Below are 25,898 nucleotides of genomic sequence, written 5' to 3' on the forward strand. Positions count from 1 at the left end.
AAAAACTTTTTTCATCGTCGAAAAAAGGACGCCACTTGAGAAAAGAAAACACAAAATTAACTTTAATTATTTGTTTTTATTTATTTATAAACTAATTCATTGTTTATTTGTATTTATAATGCCGTTCAAGCAAACATCATATATTTTTACACACTCTATTTTATTTCAATTTCAACAATCAGTAATTATTCCATATTTACATCGTGCCGATCAAATGTACAAACGCAGACATCAACTGCAAATAAAAATAAATGATACCATATAGCAAAATGCAGAACAAAAAACAGGTACATTTTTTCAATTACACTTTCCTTTTTTGTCTTCACATAAAACCACGTGACACTACTGAATAAATAAATTAGCAGTAAATACGTATTTTCCGTCCAGTCCAAGAAACAATCAACACACGACTGACGCGCAAAATGAAAATCGTGTGTACCTGCTCAATGTTTTTATAAAATTCTTTTCGCTGCAAAAAAGTTAAAAAATTAAATGGTCACGAAAAAAATGTAAATGGTCTTTATGGCCATGTAATGGTTCTAGACATGTCTATACTCAACCTATAGAAATACTTTTTTCCCTGTAAAAAAGTAAAAAATTGAATGGTCAGGTACATGATTTTCCCGACCATTTAATGGTCTCAAATTCTATCATTTAAATGATAGAACATGTTTGCGGTATTTGAGAACCATTCAAATGCTTATTGCCACCATACATTTTTCTCCGCTCGAAAACTATTTTTACAAAGACAAAATACATGGGTTTCGCGGCAATTACATGCTCCAGATTAGCATTAAATGGATGCGGCAACCATGTCCAAACATGGTTTTTCTGTGCGTGCACACTTGAACCTTCCGAAAAAAGGATTTACACGATAGCCGGCTTATGCCGAAATAAATTCGTACAATGTGGTATTACAATAGACGGAATAGTCTAAGTGAGCCTGATACATCGGGCTGCCACCTAACCTAACCTAACCTAAGCTGAAATCAAAAACAACAACGAAGAATTATTCATTAACAATTCTTCGTGAATTCTTCATTAAAACAACGAAATTTTCATTCATTTTCGTAAATTTTACGAAGAACATTTTACGAATATACGAAACGTCTACGAAATATTCTACATTACTTTTTCTTCGTAAAAGCTTCGTACTTTTAACGAAACATTCTGCATTAAAATTTCTTCATAAAAAGTACGAAACATTTTCTTTAAAATAACGAAAAAGTTTCATTGAAGTTGTAAAATTTCCGTTCGCGACATAAAATTACCTCTGATAATGTGATTGAGAATATACCTTTATTCTATTTTTTTATGCATGTCTATGCTACTTCTCATTTGGGTGAGACACTTTTCACACTTGTTACTACAACCAAATGCACTTTCGACTATAAAGTTTTTTCTAAAAGTTCGAACATTTTTTGAAAAAAGTACTAAACATTTTCATAAAAAGAACGAAATTGTTTCATATGAAGTACGAAAATTTTTCATAAAAACTACGAAAGGTTTTCATAAAAAGAACGAAACATTTTCATAAAAAGAAGAAATTGTTTCACAAAAAGTACGAAGGTTTTTCATAAAAAGTACGAAGAATTTTCATAAAAAGTACGAATATTCTTCATGAAAAGTACGATTTTTTTCTTACAAACTACGAAAAATTTGGAAGAACCTTTCTTCGTAAAAAGTACGAAATATTTCGTAGTTTTAATGAAAAGTTTCTTTGGTTGTAAAACAATGACAAATTTCGTACTTCTAACGAAATTTTTCGTTCTTTTTACGAAGAAAATTCTTTCGGAGACACAAACAGAGCTATGTTCATTTGGTTCAACAGCTCAGCAAAATAATGAACATTGCTCTCTGACGTAAGTAGAAAAAATGAATATAAAATAAAATTATACGAAGGTAAAACAATTTAATAGAAAAATATATGAGGTGCTAAACAAATTGAAAGATTTACTGAAAATATCACAGATTTGGGGGAAAATTGCGTTGTAAAACTGAAAGTCATTTTAGTGGCTCAAATACTAAAATCTGATATTTAGTTTTATAACCCAATTTTTCCCCATATCTTTGAGTAAATCTTTGATTTTTTAGCACTTTATATATTTCTTAATTGTATTTCTTTATATATTTCTTAATTGTATATATTTCTTAATCTTAATTGTTTAAATATTCACGTAGGAAACTACGTACGTAATTGAGCTCTTTTCATTATTTATCTGAGATGTTGTACCAACTGAACATAGCTCGGTTTGTGTCTCCGCTAAGATAAAGTTAACTTTAACTTCATGGGCATTTTAAAATCTTGTTCTATATTGGAAGTTTTTATCTTTAATATGAAATTTGTGAACATTGGACTCTCTTCTATCTTAAGAAGGTGTTTAAATCCTTGAATACACAGTAACGAAAAAGTGTGGATTGAAATTATTGTGAAATTGTGCATTAGCTTATACGTCAGTTGTTAGAATTATAATTCTGCATAAGATTGTGGTCTGGAGGCTGGCACGTCAGCAGACGACGATTTTGGATAAAGTTCATCGAATGGCGTCTTTGGGGCGTCACAGGCACATTTAGTAAGTCTGCATTCCCTTAATACCCAATTGGACCTATTGGTCAGTGGTGACAATGATAAGTAGAGATGTCATTCGGGATTAGGTATTATAAAAAGATTTTAAGTATTTTTTATACTAGGTTTATTTTCGATCCATTGTGTTAATTGTTTTGTACTCAATCGTTCTAAGTAACTTCTTAACAATATCAAGCAGTATTGCAGGTAGTTTTCCGACTCTTCTCCTCAAATTAGAACGCTTTCCTGCTCGATTTAAATCAAAATTCTTCACAATAATCACAAATACATTTTTGGCAAGTTTTTATGCAAAATATAAAGAAATAGGCTACACCCCCAAAAAAATCGTTTCTGTAACATATACCCCAAACACATTTTGCTTCAAACATATATATTTCCAGGATTGGTGCAAACAAAATATTGTTTGTATTGTTCAAACATATTATGTTTCACCTTAGGGCATACACTGGTAGTACAAAATTTTAATGAAATTTTCTTTGTGTGGATATATTTTTAAGGCACCAATTGGTTACTTCCATTATTTTACTTACAGCATCCTCTCTAGGTCTCTCTTTCTAAACACATACATGTTGGCGAGCTGAAAAAGATCAAGATTTCGAAGCATAACACCAGGAGACAGTGGATGTCTTCCAAATGTTTGAAAAGTGAAAATTCGGTCACCATGTATTTTTGGATGAAAATTTATTCTTAAATACTCAAGTAATAAAATTGGGTGGTAGATGAATGTGAAGGTGAACCATCTTCATCATTTCTCTTTTATGGGATATATTGTCCAAATCAATGATGAACACTGATGAGAGAGCAACGTTTAGGTCCGTGTCCTCAGGAATGATTTTACAATTGTAGAAAAATGCCTTAACATAGCGTAGAATTATAAATTAGCTCTCGGGCCCCCAAAATAAAATCCTGTGTCCGTTTCTAGTCCAAATGCTTCGTTTGCACCCTTTTTTTATATTTTTTAATAAAATAGAAATAAACAGAATTTCATGAAAACCATTATTCCAAACCTTATTTATGAACAGATTTAAAAAAAAAAAACCAAATTCATGGAAATTCCCCACCAAATCCCTAAATCAAAATTTTCGTCCCCATCCATGAAAAATATCTCCAATTTCGGAAAAGTCCCCATTACCGACAACACTGATATCAAGGCATTCAAAGTTACATCAGATAAACGCGAACTTATCTTATTGCCGATATAAGAAGCAGATGAAATACATCTCTCATAGTCGACACTGGTCGGTAATATTGTCAATTAATAATTGTAAGCAAACCCAAAGAAATTTGTTAGTAGGGACAGCAGTAAAGTCTGCTAAAACAGCAGAAAGTCTGCTGAAAAAGGGCCAGCAGTCACTGTTTGCTGAAATAGCAAACATTTCCTGCTATTTTTTAAGCTCGATTACACTAAAACATGTTTTATTTTGGCTAAAACAAATAAACATGTCAACTTAGAAGCTATCCTAACATAATTAAAACAATATTTTATGAATATCTATAGTATTTGACCAAAAATCTGAATATTTTTCGAATTGAGACATAACAGCAAACAAAATGTTTGCTGCTCGTATTTAGGAGCTCGTAAGTATATTACAGTGCAAAAATATACCAAAAACTACTTTTGGTTCTTAAATATGCTTTGGGGAAAAATTTATAACCAAAAAATTTTATAAATTGTTGTTCATTAGGTCATGAAGTACAAAAATATAACAGCAGACGTCGACTGCTGTTTTTAGCAGACTTTTTCCTATGAGTGCAGATTGTAAGTGAGTACCACTTACTCCTTCAGACATAAATAGTTCGATTTCTTTTACGGTATTTGTATTTACCATAAATGTCTATTAACTCAATTTGTCAGGTCGTTTACACTGAACGCAGACTACAATTTATCAATAAAAAATCTTAAGAAACCAAAAATTTAACATATTGATTATATTTTCGGGATCCCGAAAAATACAGGTATTCGTAATCGGGATTCGGATACCCCGAATGACATCACTGCACCCAGAAAAAAGTTCCTTCGAAACTAAAGGAAAAAATGTATATCAAATAAGTTTAGCCATTTTATTTCTATTAAGTTAAATTACCACCGTGCCACGGTGGTAATAAATTTTGAAAAAATATGTTGAAAAATTATTTTCCACTTTGCGTTTTTCATAAATACTTTTCTAATGAAGACCTTTGTGATTATGAGCTCAAGCCCTTTCCAATGAGCATATCCTCTATATCGCACGCGGCTTGAAAAAGTAAATTCGTATTTAAAGTGATGGGTTATGTCTCGGCTAACGAAAAACAATTAGAAATAGTTCATTAACTAGAATACGAGGGCAGTTCGGAAACTTCTTAGCCTAGCACAAAAAGCGCGGTATAAATAGAAAAAAAGTTAAGTGTTTTGGAAACTTCCATCTCTGTTATGAACACATGTTAAATTTTGTTTGGATCTGGCAACTCCTTCATATAAGTTCAAAAAAGACGCATCTGCAATTTTTTTACAATTGTAAAATTAGAAATGCGTGTTGTCATTAAATATTTACATAAAAAAGGTTTTTTATTTTTAAATATTTATTTTCGGTTTATTGACTTGTGCTTACAACGTGTACAACTATAAATAAACAAAAAATAGATTTCTTATGAGTATGATACATACATAGTCCACAAATTGGATACTCAAGTACATTTCATATATAGAGTTTTTGATTTAAATTTTTTAGAAAATATTATCACTTGTTAATAATTAGTGTTGAAAGATCGATAACAATTTTTTATGTAATGAAAAACTTGCAAAAACATTACTTTAATTTTTACAAGGATGAAAAAATAAAAGAAAGATGTTAGGAGAGATAAAAAAGAGTGTGTTAATTGATTATCCACCAGTACAAGTTCCTATTTAGATTTATTCTCGTATACAGGTCTTTCTTGGAAATGGAAGAATCAAATCATAAATCATTGTTTAATATTAAATCGTTATTGATTGCCTTTATATTGGCTCTTCTATATAAATGGTATAAAATTGGGATACCGCGTTCATTTTGAATAAATCCATTTTGGTCTAAATATGGAAATGCTTCAGGAGGCACCAAACCTGTGTTCAAGCTTTTGTAAATATAGTTGTAGTCTGCATAGTATGGAGCTTTAATAAAGTTATTTAAGTCGCATTGAGTACTTTTTGCAATGTGATGTCTTTGATTATGATATTGTCAATTCTCAGAATATCTGCCTTATTATACAGTTTTCGGTTAGATAAATATTTCGTGTAGTCACTCTCAGCTGATCTATATGAGGAAGTACATACTCGGAGGCATTTCCTTTTAATTGTCCTTAGACTCTCCATATACGAAGGGGAAATATTAAACCATATGTGGCAGCCTTAGGTTAAAATAGGCCTAATAAATGATTTGTAGAGTAGCATTTTTGCCTCTTCTGATACTTTTCTAGAATAAAATAATTTTCTGTGAATAAAAACCGAGTTTATGGCTTTTGGGATTTTATTTTGGATATGATTGCTAAAGTACAAAAATGTATCCAAGTGAACACCTAAATACTTGGCAACATTTTTATTGGAAATTTTTTGCTGATTGGGAGATTTAATACCAAATTGTCTCCAGTGTCTATGAATGTCATGGTTGCACCTCTTAACGGGTGGGCGAAAAAGTACAGTCTCACACTTCGCATAATTGATTTTCATATTCCAGCTGTCGGAATAGCTTACAACTCTATCGAATTTCTCTTGAAGATGCATGTTGATATTAGTAACAGTATCATCCGCATGAAATAGTGTGATATCGTCAGCATAACCTATTGAATCTGGAATACTAAGTAAGAGATCGTGAATATATATATTAAATAATGTTGGAGCATTAATTGTGCCCTGTTGGAGGCCATTGATCATTTTGAAATTGCGAGAACTCACATAATTTCCGTCAGTAACATGAAAGGTTCTACCGTCTAACATGTTGTACAATAGAGTCAAGATGTACACAAGAAATTTATACTTTCGTAGCTTATAAATGATTCCAGCACCCATATACTATCGAACGCCTTTTGAAAATCTATTAAGCAAGCTCCAGTACACAATTTTTTATTAAGATTCCACTAGCAATAAAGAGGTGTGCGAAAAATGGTGATTATCGGTCTATGTTTTGGTATGGCTCCCACACCCTCACAAAAAATCGCTTCTGTAACATATACTCCCAAATATATTTTGCTTCAAGCATATACATTTTTGGGTATTGCCCAAACATTTATATGTTTGATCTCTTTTAATATATAATATGTTTGAAAGCATATTGGTCTAAACAATATATGTTTGGGTAGTCTAAGTTCCAAACATTTTGTATTTTTGCATCCAAATTCAATAATGTTGTCTTCCAAAAAACAATATGTTATTATGTGAACATATAATATGTTTGGAAGCATTTTGCACCCAAAAATATTATATGCTTAAAAAAAATTCTCCCAAACAATATTGTGCTCAAAATTTTATTTATTTATTTATATATTTACAATCATAATGAATTATGAAAATAAACAGGTAATATAGGTGCTAACAACATAGGTTTTCGACCTGAATGCTCAAAATTTTGTTTCTGCCTAATTGTATATTCCCTCACATATTTCTCACTTCCACGAGATTTTTTAGTTCTTAGCACCTTTTTCTGTAATACAAACATTGTAGAAGAAATTATTCAATTTTATGATTTTTTTTATTTTAATTTTACCTTTTGCCGGACGGGGATTCGAACAGCGGACCACACAGTTTGTAAGGATCAAAGAAGTAGCTGATCAATTGCCCAAGGGAAAATAAAATGTTAATTTTGTAATAACAAGCAACAACCACCAACTTAATTCAATATCGCTCCCTGTTAAATAGCGCTCCAAGCTACTAAACACATATATGTTTATAGGCTATTTCTAAATTAATATATGTTTGCATCCAAGCATATTATATTTACAAACATTTTATGTCCCAAACATTATATGTTCTAACATATTAACATATATGTCCCAAACATGTTATGCTAGTTTATGAACATTATATGCTTGCACTCAAAAATATTGTGTTTAAAAATTTGTGTTCCAAACATATCATGTTTATAGCCAAACATATGAAAAACAGCCTTTTTCATCCGTGCATATAGACCGATCTCCCGATTTTTCTTCTTGGGCTTATAGAAACCATAGTTTTTATCCAATTTGTCTGAAATTGAAAATCTAGAGGTATATTAGGAGCACAAATAGGTGTGCCGAAAATAGTGAGTATCGGTTCATGTTTTGATAAAGTCCCCATATAGACCGATCTCCAGATTTTAGTTCTTGGGTTTATAGAAACCATAGTTTTTATCCAATTTGCCATAAAACGGTATACCGAAAATTGAGTATAGGTCCATGTTTTGATATAGCCCCCATATAGACCGATCTCCCGATTTTACTTCTTGGGCTTATAGAAACAGTAGTTTTTATCCAATTTGCCTAAAATTGGAAATCTAGAGGTATTGTAGTACAAATACGTGTACCGTAACTCCATGGGTTTTTAGAAAACGTAGTAAAAATAAAAATTTTGTAACAAAAAAGTTTTTCGAAGAAATTCAAAAACTCTTAACAAAAGAAAAACATTTTCGGTATACGTTTTCCAAGCGTTTTTTATTGCGTGAAGTCGAGTATAAACATATTTTTCCATCGAATCCTAAAGTTATTTAGCGATAACTATTCTAAAGCACATATTATTTAAATGCTATACAATAATTTACAACCCACACATAAATTTAATTTATTTCATTATCGCGCAAAAATATCTATTTTTGACGGTTACTTTTCTTTGATAATTCATTTTAAAGAAAATAAATTATTGTCCCCAACTTGACTCCTCAACACGTGCTCTTTTTTTCAAATATCTATTCGTTTTGTTCCGAATGCATATTCGCTTTATTCCGAATACTCATTTTATTATTCAAATTAAATAATATTTTGACTTAAGTATATCAAATTTTCGGCGAAGCTTCATTAACGTGCCAAGGTGTAGCCAAAACAAACGTACTCATACCAGCACAATTTTCCGAAACAACATACAAGCAGTTTCACAGCAACCACAAATTGCCCTCTTTTGATTCTCTCGCTGTGTTATCTTGAAACCTTTACATGAAGTTTGGCCCAGGCAGTCCGGCCTCCTCAAGAAAATAGATTTTTGTACCTCGAAATGTAAACCAAGCAAAGTTTAATTTTAAAATTCGCTTGCATTTTGCCCATGCTAGTATGGACAGTCATTTTGTTGAAAGTTTTGCGAGAATATTAGGTGGTGCTACATCTCATCCAATTTGCCATTTTTTTTTATTCAACAGTCAACATTTCAGCATGAAATACACTTAATTAACTGTTATCTTTGGATATAAGAATATAGTTGTCTATTCACCCAGAAAAAAGTTAAAATGAACTAATTTTGAAGAAAGTTGAACTTCGTATAGCGCCAAAGGCATATTTATTTTCGTGGAAATTAGGAAGAATGCGTTCTATATTTTTTTAACATTTTGCTATATTCATGTACCACTATATTACAGAATAAAAATATTTTTTTGAATTGAATTCACATATGGAATGATTTTATTAAAGTTTTTTCATTCATGTGGACAAATTTTACATATTTGTGGTAAACCTTTTACTTCAAAATTAGAACTTTTTACTTACGTTTTTTACGCATAGTTTCTTCAATAAAAGACATGTTTTATTAATATATTAAATATATTTATTACGAATCAACAGCATCGGCTAGCCTTGAATATTACTTTATTGATACACTACTTCCATGTAATGGTAGCTTTTCTCAACTGTAAAAAGTAATTTTTGCAACTTCTACACTCATAGAAAAAAGTCTGCAAATAACAGCAGTCGATGTCTGCTTTATATTTTTGTACTTCAGGGCCTAATGAACAGTAAATTATAAAATTTGTAAGTTATAAATTTTTCCCCAAAGCATATTTAAGAACCAAAAGTAATGTTTGGTATATTTTTGCACTGTAACATACTTACAAGCTCATAAATACGATCAGCAAACATTTTGTTTGCTGTTATGCCGCAAATCGATAAATATTCAGATTTTTAATCAATTAGTATAGATTTTCATAAAATATTGTTTTAATTATGTTAGGATAGCTCCTAAGTTGATATTTTTATTTGTTTCAGCCAAAATAAAACATGATTTAGTGTAGTCGAGCTTAAAAAATAGAAGGAAATGTTTGCTATTTCAGCAAACAGTGACTGCTGTCCCTTTTTCAGCAGACTTTCTGCTGTTTTAGCAGACTTTTCTGCTGTCCCTACTAACAAATTTCTTTGTGTGTACCTTCGAGTTTTAATAAGTTGCTGTCTATCCCTACACTTTTTACCTTCCCTTTAGGATTTTGGTATTGATTCCGAGCCAAAGATGCGGCTTCTTTAAAATACAGAAATTTTTTAGCAACCTATCTGGCTTTAAATCTAAGAGCAATAAAATTAAAATTAGTATAGAGATCTCATTTATCAAATTTTCATTCTCTTTTCGAGATTTATTAATAAAGGTGCTCACGTACAAACAAATGCCAGTTTAAAAATCCAAATTATAACGGATACTTCAAAGTACAAAATGTTTTCTTAATTCCAAAAAACGTTAAACCAAAGACGCTAAATCCTCTGCCAAAAGCGCCGCGGTCGTGCCACGGTGCTTTTGGCAGTCGAAATGTATAAAAAAAAAACACAAAAGTGTTAACACTATCAAATCAGAAGGCCCGCGGTTCGATTCCCCAACCAGGCGAAAGGTAAAATTTAAAAAAAATAAATAAAATTGATTTTTAGAGTATATGATTATGTTTTATTTTTGATGTATATGTACTTTGTTTTGCTACATATTTATAACCCAATTACGAAAATAGGTTTCTTTTCTGTGGAACAAAATTTAACAAAAGCGAAATTTTTTTTGTCGCGAAAATATTTTTTTTAAAAGCAAATAAAACCTATAAGATATATTAGTGTGATAGGTTGTCATGATTTTGGGTTTATTTGGAAGATGGATGGAAAGATTTTAAAACGAAGGAAAATTTCGTTTGTTTAAATTTTCGTTCCGGGAAATTAATTTTTCTTTGGGAGTAATGAACAATTCTGCATTAGCATACTTAAAGTTTCGCTCCATGAACTACACCGAAAAAAAAGTTTACTATTTTTTATGAAAAATGAACTAACCCATAGTAAGAATGACCATGATTTGGCGCCAAAGATTTTCTTCATCTAGATAAGTTCATGATTTTCTTATAAATTAGTTCATGTAGTGCATCGTATTTTAGTTCATTATTACTATGCTGTGGGAAGAATATACTTAAACTCATTCAAAATATTCCTGCTATCCGGAAAAATGAACAATTTTTTGGGAAACCTGTATTAAGAAATTGGTTTGAAATAAACTGTTTGTCAGTATAATTTTCAAAAAAGTAGAGAAATTGAGGAATCAAAGGTACAACAAGCCTGTATACAACTAAGAAATTTTTCGTACAAAACAAGTCAATTTTCTATAACCACCAGTAATTTATTTCAAAAAATTATTATTATATTACACAAAACTATGGCTTATGATATACAATAAAGGAAATATTTTTATTCGTGCGTTGGATGCAGTTACTTGTCGGTAGTTAGTAATTGCTTCTTCAAAAGAGTAATATTCTATGTTATTAGGACTAATTAATTTAAATTTTCATGTTTTATATCCATATTAAAGATATATGTGGCATAAGTTGCTATATTCATTGAATTGTTGTCCAATTTCATCGATTTTGGCTAACTTTTGTTGGGCGGATTTGTCTTATAAGCATCTGAAATTACAAAGTTATACAAAATATAAGAAAAATATTATCAAATTCTATCGTTCATATTGATTTTTAACTTACGGGTTTCAACTATATTTCCTAGAACCAATAAGGATATCAGCTTAGTTAGCATTAAACAATAAGAATATTAAAAAAATTACCATTACAAGACCTGTCTACCTGCAAGTGAAAATAATTATTTTTAATAAATTGAAATTTTGGTTTTATTAAAAACGGACAAAATACGGTTTATAGAAAAACTTACCACATTGACAAATCCATCCAGTATGTACATTATTAGAATCATAGCCATGGACTAATGGGACGTTTTTGAAATTATTCTCAGAATATATTTGAAATAAAAAATATTATAAAATTAGACATAATTTCCACTTGTCAGTATAGCATTTAGTATTTAAGGAGGATATAAAGTTCGAGTTTAGAGGCTAAAATCGCAATTTTCATGATAAGTTTTCTTTAATAATCCATTATACAAAAATAATCTTTATAAAAAACTTGGTTTGGGCTATTTTCCAACAAGTTATATATAAATTTGTATCGAATACGTATAATTTTATATTTTTCTTAGTTATTTATTTTTAATTTTAGCGGCTAAACTCGAACTTAGTACTCACCTGTAGGAATTGCTGTAACATAAAAAATATAGATTCAAAAAATGGTTGCATCTCCAACCTGTGATCCAGATGTAGAATAAATATAGATTATCCTATTACCACTCATGTAGTATATTTTTTATGTAAATCAATTAAAAATCCGCACTAATTTTAAACTGTTAACAGAAATATACAGTTCCTTAATCTGTTATTTGTTTTTATCAATAAGAAGCGTTTTTGATTTCTCTAACATCACATCATTCACTTCTCAGTTTCTAAAATGCTTCAAAATAAATGTGTTTTCATTAATAGACACCAATACCGCACGTACAATATCGCAAAATTAAAACCACGTGTGCACTTCATAAATTCATCAACAGAACTGAATGCAGCAATAAAACTCAAAGACACAAATAGTCATAAAGGATACATACCTGCCGTAAAGAAAAACAACTCCACACACACACACGATCTCGCTATTGCAAGAAAACAACTCTCACCACAAAAGATACCAACACACAAGGAACATTCCATTGTCTCTAGAATCAAAACAACCAACAACAGCATAGATGACGCAATAACAAACAAAAACAATCATACGATATATACACAAAATGTCTCTAAAAACTCCCTCACATGATGCACTCACATTTTCCAGTAGCAACTTTATTGATTAGTTGGAATTCTATCTATAAGTTAAGGTAAAATATATACCAAATCTATGAGGAATCTATAAAAAATTATATACACCCCTCAAGGATTATATTAACTAATTTTTATTCTACTTTATCTAAAATTTTCAATGTGAGTAAAAACACTCCAACATATAATAAAAAGGGAAATAATCTGTAGGTAGCCATCGTACGAATCGGTAATATCGTTAAGTTAATTTTTACTACAAACATTTTTTTCCATACAAATTTTTTTCTTAGTAAATTGTCCACAGTTCGTAGTAAGATTTTTATATTGCCCATGTATTTTTATAATAGAATCAACGATGCATTAACTACTATGTTGGAAATTTATTTAAGGGAAAATCCTTCCCATTTCGTAGTTAGTGAACTAAAAATCATTTACAGAATTTTTATAAGTTTTCCTTTAGCTAAGTTAATTTTCGTTGTGGTTACGAAAAATGAACTATATTACAGTAAATTTGTTGAACTATGTGAAAGTTAAAATGGTCCTTAAATTTAGAAGACACTTTTTTTCTGTGTATGTAGGAAACAGTGTTGTAATTAGCTATATTATCGCCTGATATAATTTAGCAGATACTTCTTACGTGATACATAAATGACCTTCGAGGGAACTTATTGCACGGTATTGCTCGAGATTACTTGAGTCATTGAAGAAATCTGTAGTAGTATTGATGGATGTAAGTTTTCACACTGTGCTTAGAATTCTATCAGCATGATAGTGGATGCAGGCATATGATTCATGTAAACTCAACCAATATGGGAAGAGGTCAAATCATTTGACTAGTGTCAAATTTTCATCCGTACAATCAATTAAAAAAATAAAAAACAAAAAGAGAAATAGAAATAAAATATTTCTTATTCTCAAAACAAATATCGTTTATTTTCTTTCCGCGCCAAAAAAGTGTTTGGGAATTTCCTTCCTCTTTTTCCAACGATGCACAGTGTTTCAAGATGCTTTTTTGGAAATACTTCTAAGCTTTGGTTTAACATTTTTTATGTTAAGAAAATATTTTTTACTTTGAATTATCTATTTTATCGAAACTGTCATTTATTTCTTTGTAAATATATCGCAAAAAAGTGCATGGAAATTCCATAAATGAGATCTGTATCCTGATTTTAATTTATATAACCTATATTTATAGCTGGAAAGCTTCCTAAAAAGGCTTTATTTTGAAGAAGATGCATATTTGGCTCTAAATGAATACCAAAATCATTAAGGGAATGTCAAGTTTTGAGCGCATATGGTCATACCACGCACATTTTTTTCGATTGCCTTTATATTCTGTTCAAGAGCAAGGTATCAGCCATGAAACTGGGAATATCTCATATCGTTTCGTTTTACCATTTATCCGCTTCACCCATGTGTTGGTAGAAATTGGAAATACCTTTTTGGTTTTCCATCTCTGAAATGTGAAGCTGATATGTATATGTGCCTCATATCGCTTCAAGAAAGATATCTCAATATTGGGATTTGTTGTGTAGTGATAAAACCTGTTCTACTGACAGCAGCAATTTGAAGTTGCATGGCAATGACAAAGATGGCAAAGAGGGTGACTAGTTGAAAGCTGGCAACAATAGTTACTTACGTCGGCATTGGGAGTGGGATTACAATATTCACATATAATGTTGATGGGTGTTAGATTTGTGGCATGTCCTTTCTTTTTTCCATTTTTCACAGCGAAAATTAGTTTAAGTTTGCGGATACTTTTTTTTAATAATTAGTTTGGAAGTTTGAAATTTTATACAAATAAGTACATATGTTTTTTACAGTTTCTGGTCAGATTTTTGTTCAATCTTTCCTTTCGTTCTATTTGTTAGTTATCTCTTTTTTTTTGTTTGCTTTCTTGCCACTAACCAGCAAGTTCACAATGAAGGACTCCAAGTATTGGGCCGCCTAACTGCCTCTAACATATTCCTTATGGAATAAGGAATGCCTGAAAATTAGCATCTTTGGATCTAACCACACGGATGAAAAAGACTGTTTTTCATATGTTTGGCTATAAACATTATATGTTTGGAACACAAATTTTTAAACACAATATTTTTGAGTGCAAGCATATAATGTTCATAAACTAGCATAACATGTTTGGGACATATATGTTAATATGTTACAACATATTATGTTTGGGACATAAAATGTTTGTAAATATAATATGCTTGGATGCAAACATATATTCATTTAGAAATAGCCTATAAACATATATGTGTTTAGTAGCTTGGAGCGCTATTTAACAGGGAGCGATATTGAATTAACTTGGTGGTGGTTGCTTGTTATTACAAAATTAACATTTTATTTTCCCTTGGGCAATTGATCAGCTACTTCTTTGATCCTTACAAACTGTGTGGTCCGCTGTTCGAATCCCCGTCCGGCAAAAGGTAAAATTAAAATAAAAAAATCATAAAATTGAATAATTTCTTCTACAATGTTTGTATTACAGAAAAATGTGCTAAGAACTAAAAAATCTCGTGGAAGTGAGAAAGATGTGAGGGAATATACAATTAGGCAGAAACAAAATTTTGAGCATTCAGGTCGAAAACCTATGTTGTTAGCACCTATATTACCTGTTTATTTTCATAATTCATTATGATTGTAAATATATAAATAAATAAATAAAATTTTGAGCACAATATTGTTTGGGAGAATTTTTTTAAGCATATAATATTTTTGGGTGCAAAATGCTTCCAAAAATATTATATGTTCACATAATAACATATTGTTTTTTGGAAGACAACATTATTGAATTTGGATGCAAAAATACAAAATGTTTGGAACTTAGACTACCCAAACATATATTGTTTAGACCAATATGCTTTCAAACATATTATATATTGGAAGAGATCAAACATATAAATGTTTGGGCAATACCCAAAAATGTATATGCTTGAAGCAAAATATGTTTGGGAGTATATGTTACAGAAGCGATTTTTTGTGAGGGTGCTGTTATGATGAGATATAATTTGACATAACTAGATAAACTCCAACATATGTCAAGATCCAAAATAAGATCAAACTATATATAAAACTACATATTATTTTGTATCTAGGTCAATATTGAGATATAATCAGATTTGCTTCCATAGCAATTAGATATAATCATCTCTAACCAATTGTCAGCTCAGATCTAATCATATTAAATTAGATCATCCAATTTTTACGCAGGTGGCTCCAATAATAAGTGTACTATTTTTTTGTTTTAATCTTCAATCCCTTCTGTATTAGATGTGTCCATTTCATAACAATTTTCTTTACAAAAATCGTCCCAATTTCAAAATTTCCGGGACGGTATAATTCGCCAACTAATTCGTGATGTTGACAAATCATAAATATTATATGATTACTGAACCGGTATCACACGTTTGTATACTTCTACTACCAGACTTTATTGGCCGCTTTTCACTCTTCAAAGCAGCCCACAACTTTTAAATAGTCTCGAAAGGCGGTTATTTGTTGTAACACATCACTGTCGGTAGACGACGGACAAATTTATTTTTATTGCCTTTTTTGGCAAAGGTTGAAGCGTCAAAGACGTGGTTATGTAATTATATTTTTAAATAATTACCCCCATGAGCTCTACAAATCTAGACGGAATCGTTGAAGATTTTCTTCTTGATTTCCTTGATTCTCGTGTGTACTATGTTTGGTTATCGTCCCAAAAACTCAGCTGTTACTGTTTTGAATCATGTAAAAAATAGTAAGAATGAAGGACAGTACGTTTTTTTCGTCTATTTTTGAAAAAAAAAAAACCATTCCGGTTCCAAAGATTTTGTCTTTACACTAGTGATTTGGTATTGATTCCGACCCAAAGGACAAGAATAATTGAAGTACGAATACCTTTAAAACACAATACTCTTTTTTTGTCTATTGTCTTTTAAATTTGAGGTTTGCTACTTAATTCAAATTAAAGACGTGAAAAAAACATCTTAACGACTACTTAAATTTACAGACGCAGACTCGACTTCAAGTAGAAATTAAGCTATGTTTTGTGTAAAAAACGTTTTTGAAATAAAGTATCGAAAAAGATTTTCTATTTTTGAACGCATGTTTCCTTGTAGTGAATATACAAAATGTCAACAAATTTAAAGACGATTTCGTTCATTTTAAAGAATTTTTCATATTTTTTTAGTGAAGCAAAATTTTCTGTCAAGTTTTGAGTCGTATCATTTAACCATAAGGACGAAACGCTTTCTTTGAAAAGTATATCGACTTTTTCACAAGGAAAAATAACTATATCAGAGAAATGCGTCTTCTATGCTAATCAAAATTCGCATTCGTATTTTAAGGATATGAAATATTAAGTCTCACGCAGGCAAATCCAAAAATGTCCCTAAATTGTAATTTTTTTACAACGTATTATGGAAATCTCAAAAAGTGGAAAAAATGTAATTCAATTTTGGAGCGAGGTCGTTAATTTTTCCCCAAAAAACAGTTTACTTCTTTTTACTTTTTCGATTTATTTATTTAGGGATATGAAATGTTATTAATGTCTTACATTTTACCCATCCCTAATTTGTCAACATTAGATTAACATTGAGTAGTATTTAAAATGTTGATATATGAAAATAAATAAGTAAAAAATAAATAAAAGATGAAAATATAATAGTTTTTATATATGAATATTTGGACGTTTAATTTCGAGTTTTGGTGGGAAGACACAAAAATATATTACCAAAATGTTTCCCAGTAAAAAGTTAATTGACGGCCATATTCGTGTAGCTCCGTTAGGCTTTAACTGCCAGTTAACAGAAAGTAAATTGCAAATATCTTCTCTCCAGTTAACTTTAACTGAAAAATTTTCGTATGTTGAGTTCCTAACTGTCATATGGAATATATATGCAAGATGACAGATTCGTCCATAATACGGTTCAAAAGTTGGTTAGTTAACGGTACACTAACGGAGCTTTATGAAAATGGGGGTGAAGATGAAAACTTTTTCAATTAAAAAATAATTGATACAATTAACTTTCTAATCAAACTCTGACTCGTCTTTTCATTGAAAATTAAATTGACATAATTTTTTAATCAATCTAAAAACACTAACGGTCATTTTTACGTAGCTCAGTTAGGCTTCAACTGCTGGTCAACCGAATGTATGTAAGCAGGGCTGCCAATAAAATTTCTAGAAAAATCGTCACTTTTTTCCGAATAAATCGTCTTAATCGTCACTTCCATTTCAAAAATCGTCAAAAAAATCTGCAATGTGAATTATATTAAAACCAAACTAATTTTTTGGTTAAAAACAAAAGTATTTATTTCATATAAAGAACAGAAAATTAATATACATAACTATGCATAACAACAAAAGCATGAATTCAGCTTTTTATAAAAATAACAAAAAAAAACATTTTATGCAATGTTATGCAATTCCAAAAATAATATAAAAATTATTTTTTAATATATAGTTATTAATTCAGTAAGATTTTTATTTAAAAATAAAAATAAAGATCTTTAATATTTACGTGTGTGTTGCACGATTTTCCAAAATTTGACCATAAAATTAAGAGGTACAATATTCTATAGAAATGAAATTTTCCAAAATTTTTCTTAGAAATAAAATTTTGATAAAATTTTCTATAGAAATAAAAATGTGCAAAAGATTTCTATAGATACATAATTTTGAAAAAATTTTCTATAGAAATAAACATGTGCAAAAATTTCTACATATGTAAAATATTGACAAAGTTTTCTATAGAAATAAAATTTTGACAACATTTTTATTATTAATTTTGGTGGATTATTTTTGGCGCAAGTGGCAAAATGAGCAAAAACTTGCAATTTACCTATCTGACAACTGTCAAATGCATTCTCTTTTTTGCTGGTTCTAACCGTGTAAACGTACTGCATCTAGTGAAAATTTTTGAACGGAACTAATATCGTCATTTTTGGGGCAAAAATCGGAACATCGGCATTTGCTATTTTTTGAGTAAAAAATCGTCAAAATGCAGATAAATCGGCAAAATTGGCAGCCCTGTATGTAAGTAAGATGACAATTATGCCCATAGTACGGTTTAAGTTCGTTAGCTAAAGTTATACTAACGGAGCTTCATAATTAAAAAATTAATTGAGTTTTGTCGTCAACTTCGATTTAATTTTAAATTGAATCAATTTAAAAAAATGCTAATGAAATCAATTAATTTTTTAATCAAGGATTTTCTAATGCATAATTAAAACTGTGATTGATACTATCATTTTCGTGAATGCAGACATTTCGATTAAAATCTTAATTGGATCATTTAATTCTTCTGTGAAACCCGCCTTAAAGCCATTGTGGGTGCGCTTATCAAAAAGGGGTAAACGCTTTTCAAAATTATATCTGAAATATACAGTCCACAAAAGTTCTGAAATTTGTACTTTGTTTTTATATATTATCTCAAAAGAACTTATTTTGATATGGAAATTAAGCGGATATCCTATTTCTTTAATATAAAGAAATTTAAATTAAATAGAGGTACATAGTCTTCACTTTAAATTTTTATATAAAGAAAAAAATCATTAAATTATCTGAAGTGTAAAGTCTTTGGACCAATAATAAAAAGGTTTCAAATATAGGACATGACTTGTTTTAAGGATTTTGCATATTTTGCTAAAGTTTTTTCTTTTAACTAAGATATTTTTTATGCTTTAATTTGTATTTGTTTTTACATAATAGCTTTGTTAATAATCGCAAAAAAGAGTAAAATTCGAAGAATGAGATCTGTATTCTAATTGTAATTTATAGAGCCTAGATTTAAAACAGGATAACCCTTAAATACTGTCTTTGTTTTAAAGAAGCTGCATCTATCGGAATCAATACCAAAATCCTTAAAAGAAGATCAACATCTTTTTATTCAAATGAGCTTTTTTTTAGTGTAGAAGAGTATATTAAAACTAATGACTGGTTCCCAAAAAAGTACCCTGTCCCAATTGTTTTGCCTTTACATTTATGAATTTGGTATTGATTGTGAGTTAAAAACAGAGTGAGGAATCACAATACGAATGCAAGTTTTTAAATGCTTTTTTCTTTATAGTTAAGCTAAAAAATCATAGAGCTTAAGGACAATTTTCTTTTAAGTGCAGATACTCAATTTAGGGTTATTGACATTTGGTCATGTTAATAAATGAATTTTCTCAGCTATGCAATGATCGCATTAGTATTTTCTTTGTGCTTACAATATTTTTGGGCAACGACGTGTATTTATGTAAACTAAACACTGACATTTTCACTTTCATATTGTGGATATATTTTATACAACTGCTGACAAGTTTGTCATTTTTGGATCTTGGAACGTTTCTCTAAACAGAGCTTCCCAAATGGGGGGCGCAGCGTCATTTTTGGTTGAGCAGGTTTTGTATCATTAAATTTGTTAAAACAGCACTAATTGTTAAGTTCAACAAAACATCAATAATATACTACAAAAGAGCATAACCACAGTGAGGAAAGAACAGAAGTTACATACAATTCTATAATTTGTTGTAGGTTTCCCATTATTAGTCGTTCACTTTATTTGCAACGGCTACATTTCTTGCTAAAATATCACAACCAGTACCCACCCAGCAAAAAAAAGCGTCTCCAAAAAAGTAGTGAAAATGTTCTTTTTGGATCCGGAAGTGGTGCAAAATTGGCGGAGAAGCGATAATTTTAACATGGGTTTGTCATAGGACGGATGTCCACCATTTCAACAGCCGTTGCGCTGAATTTGCATCACTTCTTAAGGTGTGATGCGAATCCAGTGATTTGGATGTGAATTTAGGAATTTTTTGATATTCTGACGAATAAATAATTTTTAAATTTTTTTATTATTTTTAATGCATTATAACCATTTGAATCAATAAAACTTTAAATTTCCCATTAAAAATGTGAAAAAGCGAGTTATAAACAAGTAAGTAAAGTCTAAAGTCGGGCGGGGCCGACTATATTATACCCTTCACCCCTATGTAGGCCAAAATTTGTGTTACCATCTCAACTACTGCACATTTGCTGGAAACTATATAAAGGAGACAATTTTTTTACTTCTACAAAATCTCTAGAATTAAAATTTAAATCGGCTAACGCTATCCAGTTAATTGGAGGAAACTTCCATGGGAAATGGGTCTAAAGTCTACCATAACAGTCTACCATATTTCCCCAACTTTGGTGTAAGTATATATGTATAGTTAGAATAATAATTCTGCTATCTATGCGAAATTTCACGTAAATGGGAGTATAACTTTGGCCCCCCTGGTCATATGAGTGCAAGTCGGACGGAAGATATATTTGGGAGCCATATCTAAATCTGAACCGATTTCAACCAAATTTGGCACAATTACCGACACTACTAAACGTACTCCTTGTGCGAAATTTGAAGCAAATCACGGCAAAACCCTGGATTTTGAGGCCATATAAGTTCAAATCGGACGAAAGATATATATGGGAGCTATATCTAAATCTGAATCGATTTTGACCATATTTAGCACATATAATAGTATCGTTAAAAGTACCGCTTGTGCAAAATTTGAAGTATTTCAGGGCAAAACTCTGGCTTTTGAAACCATATAAGTCCAAATCGGGCGAAAGATATATATGTGAGCTTTATCTAAATCTGAAGCGATTTAAACAAAATTTGACACACTTAACGATACTAATAAACGTACCCCTAGTGCAAAATTTGAAGCAAATCACGGCAAAACTCTGGCTTTTGTCGCCATATAAGTTCAAATCGGACGAAAGATATATATGGGAGAATGTCAATTCCACCCTCTGTGCAAAATTTCACGAATATCGGTAGTAAACTTTGGCCTCTTTGGTCATATGAGTCTAAATCGGACAAAAGATATATATGGGAGCTATATCTAAATCTGAACCGATTTGGCTGATATTTTGCAAGATTTTCGAGATTCATAAAATATTTGGATGTACGATATTTCAAGAAAATCGGTTGATAAACACGCTAACTATGACCAAATCGTAGATAAATATATATGGCAGCTATATCTAAATCTGAACCGATTTTTTCCAAAACCAATAGTGATTGTCTCTGTCGCAAGAAACGGCCCTATGCCAAATTTGAGGACGATCGGACTTAAATTGCGAGCTGTACTTTGTGCACAAAATTACATATACAGACAGACGGACGGACAGACTGACATCGCTAATTCGACTCAGAATTTAATTCTAAGCCGATCGGTATACTAAAAGATGGGTCTATGGCCACTATTTCTTGGCGTTACATACAAATGCACAAACTTATTATACCCTGTACCACAGTGGTGGTGAGGTGTATAAAAATTGACTCAAATGAACTTCCTGTGCAGTTAAAATAAAGAACATCTGTGGGCAACGAAATTAATACATTTTTTTTGGGGGCCCGAAGCAAATTGGGTTGGGGAGCTCTGCTCTAAAAGAACCTGGATAACCAGTACTAAAAGAAGCAGGCCTATTAGCAGATATTTAATGCCTGTCTTATCCTACTGGGTAACTGATTCAACATTTTTTGTTTTTTCTGGTCGTTATAGAAACTAATTTGGTAGTGGTAATCGCCATGGCAAAGAGATGATTTTCTATACCCAACATGAATCCATTTTAACTATCTTCGATTTACCTGTGCGAGATTCAAGATGTTTACGTTGAAAACTCAAGCATATTTTAATTATTAATTTTATGTTCTTAACTAACTGGCCGAGATCATAGACATATTACTGATCATTTTCACATACCTCTAGATATATGTATGTGGCGCGTACTTATTCACAGAGAGAAATTTTCTTTCTTTCCTGGCAAAGGGGGTCGAAACATACACCAACACTTGAATAAATTTACATGATTCCACGAGTGTGCGGGTTCATGCACTGCTTATAAGCACACACACACTGTTATACTATACTTCCAGATATATTTTGGAATCTATGCCGATTTCAATCAAATAAAATAAAATGCCCTTGGGAAAATCGACACTATGCAGGGTATTTATTTTCGACACTCAATATTATTTTCAATTTTTATTTAATGAAACATTCGCTTATACAATACGGACAGTGAGAATTAATTGTTTATCGCATTTGTTTTACGTTGGAGAAACTTGATATTCGAATTAATGTTGTTTAGCACGGCGTTCTATGTGTTAGTTAGTATATCTGTGTGGCAGTGTAGTCTGCTAGCAAATGCTAAAAACCCACGATCCCGACAACAACATTCGACGTTGAACTATAAACACCAACTAAGAGTTGATTGATAGGCAATTCTCCGATATACTTTGCAGTTCAAAACAAGTCACATACTGTATCTATGTTTACACAGATACATTATGGCATCTCATTGGACAAATTGAAAAGCGAGAGCATTACCGATCTCTTATACTAATATCTATATCAGGGATGACAAATTAAGTACTTTTGTAACTTTTTCAATACTTTTTACCATGCCAAATACTGTAGTACCCCCAAGAGCTAAATCGTACTTTTTCTAATACTATACTTCAAAATCAAAAACAATGGTATTTATAGTGTTTTCTTATCTTGGAATATACGCCCGGAATATATTTGTAGATTCTTTTGTAAACGCGGGACAGCAGTTTAAAACAGATTTCGAGTTCTGTTTTGAAAATTATGCCTCGCATAGTGGAAAACTGCATTTTCTGCACTGCCGACCAACGAAAGTGCTGCGATTGCCCTAATGCGCCGTGCAGACTATAAACCTTACCGTCAAATGAGTAGCTGACTACCAAAAACACTAACTTTAAGTTGGCTTCTATAGACCAAGTTAAAGCTAACTACTATGCAATGCAGAAATTACATTAACAAAAGTGTATACAACACTTCGCTAATGGCAACCGATGCCTTCCGATTGCAGACAGCGTCGTTTTTTGTAAACTCATTTGGCATTTCATTAATAAACAATACCGCGTGCTATCGCTTCGTTGAAAAATTGTTTCTTAAAATGGAGAATTACTAAAAAAGTATAAAGTGTTTTAATAACAAAATTATTATTTTGTTTGGCTGTTTGAATATTTCTTCCAAAAGAACACGAAGGATGTTAGCCAACGACATTTGAGAAGGCCTTTTAAAAAAGAAAGGGTCCTGTATTCCAGAAAACTGTTTTCCCTGCGAGCATTTCAAAGTTCCATTTCATCCTCATCGCTATTTTGCCATCACTATTCGCATGAAAGTATTTTGCCATCACTATTATTACAAGAGCACAACTAGCTTCTTATAATTTATTTAAATAAAAATGATAATCAAGTGCTGAAACATAGTTATTTCGCTTAAAATTGTGAAAGGTATATTGATGAACAATTTTTGACTTTCCAACTGGAATAAAGTGATAGTTTTTCAAATATTTTTCCAGACACGCTGCCTCCATTGGGAATAAAAGCACTGGCTGATAGACGCTACAACATGTAACTTGCAACTTGTAGCTCAACATCAATCTTTTATTAATGCATAAAAATGTGTTAAATGTGATGGGATAGTCGTATAAATGTTATATTTATGAGAATTTATAAATGTTTAATACACCCAGAGAAATGGTTGGTTGCAATTCGATAATTACAATAAGGAAATGATGTCAGTAACTTATTTTTTGTTACAAGAACAATGTTTTGATTATTTTCCCCATTATACATTCAACACGACCATAAAAAAGTTCACAGGATCAAAACGAAATTCCCATAACCATTCAATTGGTTACAATAACCAATGCCGATAAATTTGGTTTTATGCTGCATAAAATTGTTGAGCTAACCACCAGCATAGTGAGACCTACATCATGGAAATTAACAAATGGTTGGTACAACCAAAAGTTGAGTATACTAATAGAATCTTAGTTCAATTATAGGACGGGCGTAAGATAGTTGTTGCAACAAATAAATATTTATATCAACATCGACATGGTAAATGGTATGACGCTACAAAATTTGCAAAACGGGGAACAGCATTTACTTGATAATAGTCCGCAATACATTGAATAAAGTTTATTCCATAGAAAAGAAGTTTCCTTCAGGTAAGTATCGCACCGATTTATAAAAAAGGAATATTACAAAAGTTTCCATAAAAATTGCAGGCTTCATACACCAACAAACACAAATACCTTTTTCGGCAAGCGAGCTTTTTTATTGTATTAAGAATACAGGAAGAGTCTAAGTCGATCTGTATTTATATCTAGAGGCTTAAAGGTTGAATTACATACCATGCGTTAGTCTGTGCGTTGATGGAAGGGTTGATTTTTTCTCTTTGAAGCACTCTAACCGAGCTGTTGTTTTGAAAGAGAAAATTCAACTCTTCAATCAACCGACGCATTAACGCATGGTATGTAATTGAACCTTAAGGCCGGTATGCACCTCTAGCGAAAAATTTCATTCCCATAAGAAATGCATTGCTATTTATGCTAACGAAATTTTCGCTAGCGTTCAATTTCGTAAGCTGGTACGCACCTCTAATGAAAATAACAGGGTTGTCAAAAGCATATTTTGGCAGCAAACATTTAATTTATTACAATCATTGTGTGCGTAAAAGTTTTAAAAGGTCTGTAAATAATAAACAATTTATTTGAGGAATATTTGGAACATATATTAACAATTTTTAAAAGCGATTAGCTGGTTTAAAATTTGTGTACACAGCCCTGTTTTTTTGTTATAGACTTAAATAAATTTTTGCTACCGAAAATTTCGCTAGAGGTGCATACCGGCCTTAAATGGTTGCAAAGCTATTATAGAAACATGATACTGATGGATTTTGGTTTGAAAGTTAAACATTTTAACAAAAAATACAACAATTATTAATAAATTTTTCTGATTTAAATCAATATTTTTGATTACTTGGCGGCTAATTATGAGTCGAGATGAGTCGATATATTCGGCGGCGGCTTCGGCTGGAAGAAACTGGTCGGCGGCGGCTAAAATCGGCGGCGCGACTCGGCGGCTTCATTCTCTGAATCCGAATGGTAATGAGATTAGTTGTACAAACAAACTTACAATCAAATTTACATTTCATTTACATTTTCTGAGCTAAATGGTTGCAAATTTATTATAGAATCATGATACTGATGGATTTTGTGTGGAAAGTTAAACATTTTAACAAAAAATACAACAATTATTAATAAGTTTTTCTGATTTAAATCAATATTTTTGATTACTTGACGGCTAATTATGAGTCGATGTATTCGGCGGCGGCTTCGGCTGGAAAAAACTGGTCGGCGGCGGCTAAAATCGGCGGCGCGACTCGGCGGCTTCATTCTCT

General features: G+C 31.1%; 1 protein-coding gene and 1 long non-coding RNA gene across 6 annotated transcripts in view; one reads left to right on the top strand and one right to left on the bottom strand.

Moving 5' to 3' along the window:
- The window catches only part of bdg (sodium-dependent transporter bedraggled), a 69,735-nt gene extending 46,837 nt beyond the window's left edge, over nucleotides 1-22,898 (bottom strand). The window contains exon 1 of one of the 2 annotated variants that reach the window (XM_075309734.1): nucleotides 22,383-22,898. The gene's annotated coding sequence lies outside the window, so the exon portion shown is untranslated. The remainder of the gene's footprint in view (nucleotides 1-22,382) is intronic. The other variant, XM_075309735.1, reaches the window with a different exon arrangement.
- A 901-nt stretch (nucleotides 22,899-23,799) lies between these two features.
- Nucleotides 23,800-25,460, top strand: LOC142240389 (uncharacterized). 4 transcript variants are annotated; one of them, XR_012723257.1, is made up of 4 exons: nucleotides 23,800-23,941; nucleotides 24,010-24,446; nucleotides 24,499-24,663; nucleotides 24,724-25,460. It is a non-coding gene; the product is annotated as an uncharacterized LOC142240389 (long non-coding RNA). The 4 variants fall into 4 exon arrangements; XR_012723256.1 differs by having other exon boundaries at nucleotides 24,010-24,190; nucleotides 24,254-24,663; XR_012723255.1 differs by having other exon boundaries at nucleotides 24,010-24,663.
- Nucleotides 25,461-25,898: the final 438 nt, after the last annotated feature.

This window comes from Haematobia irritans, chromosome 5 (genome assembly GCF_050003625.1).
Source record: "Haematobia irritans isolate KBUSLIRL chromosome 5, ASM5000362v1, whole genome shotgun sequence".
NCBI classification, from domain to species: Eukaryota; Metazoa; Arthropoda; class Insecta; order Diptera; family Muscidae; genus Haematobia; species Haematobia irritans.